Source organism: Babylonia areolata, chromosome 25, assembly GCF_041734735.1.
Source record: "Babylonia areolata isolate BAREFJ2019XMU chromosome 25, ASM4173473v1, whole genome shotgun sequence".
Classification (NCBI taxonomy): Eukaryota; Metazoa; Mollusca; class Gastropoda; order Neogastropoda; family Buccinidae; genus Babylonia; species Babylonia areolata.
The window spans coordinates 33697370-33698563 of record NC_134900.1 but is presented as its reverse complement, the minus strand read 5'-3'; positions in this window follow the sequence as shown (position 1 = coordinate 33698563).

The window sequence follows — 1194 nt, the reverse complement described above, 5'->3', positions numbered from 1 at the left end:
TTAGTGTGTGTGTGTGTGTGTGTGTGTGCGCGCGCGCGCGCGTGTGTGTCTGTATCTGTGTGTGTGTGTGTACGTGTGTTTGCGTGTGTGTGCTTCCATTCGTGCTTATGTCTGCACTGACATAGGGGGCATACAAAAAGCAACTTAGAATATTAGTGTTTTGTGTCTCTGTTAATACGTCTGTATGTGTTCCTATGTGTCAGAGAGAGAGAGAGTGAGAGAGAGAGAGAGAGTGACAGACAAACAGACAGACGGGAAGAGACAGAAAGACACATATAGAAGCAGAGAGATACAGACTGACAGACAGACAGACGGACAGACAATGATCAACACAGAAATCACGACTGACAGTCAAGAACAAACAACAACTAACGATAACAGCAACAATTACACAACGGGCATTCGGTTCAACCTCAGTGCAACAAAGCTTCCTGTACAATCTCTCACTACCGATAACCTCCACCCCCAACCCCCTTCCAAGCTCGTTATATTTAAAAAAAAAATAAAAAAAAATGAAATAAATAAAATAGAAAATAAAAATAAAAAATCCCGGGGGGATTAAAACTGAAGGGGATGCCCTGCCATGTCACCGAGCCCCAGGCATTTTACTCTGGATTGTTCAGCATGCTTGTTACAGCCCTCCACGAAAGACTCAAAAGAAAGAAATTGAGATGGTATCTCCCCCCCTGTCACACTTGGTTAACTTGTCCCGTTGTTCAGTCACCTGTTCAATCCCATTTCGTCACTTTGTCGTCGACTTGTGGTGACAGACAGCGCAACATCTGAAATTGATTATCTTGCAAGGGAGATAACATTGTGAGAAGCGAAGCGTGGGAGATTATGGACTTAGTTGTCGTTCTTCTTTTGTGTGATGGTCGGGTTGTGGCAAATTGCACAGTGTTTATTATGGTATTTTTTCCGGATTAACAAGTATAAGCGAACTTGAAGCTGCTGTTGCTGCTGCTGATGATGATGATGATGATAAAAAGGAGGAGGAGGATATAAGTGGAGTGGTGGCCTAGAGGTAACGCGTCCGCCTAGGAAGCGAGAGAATCTGGGCCTCGTTGGTTCGAAGTCACGGCTCAGCCGCCGATATTTCTCCCCCTCCACTCAGAGACCTTGAGCGGTGGTCTGGACGCTAGTCATTCGGATGAGACGATAAACCGGGGTCCCGTGTGCAGCATGCACTTAGCG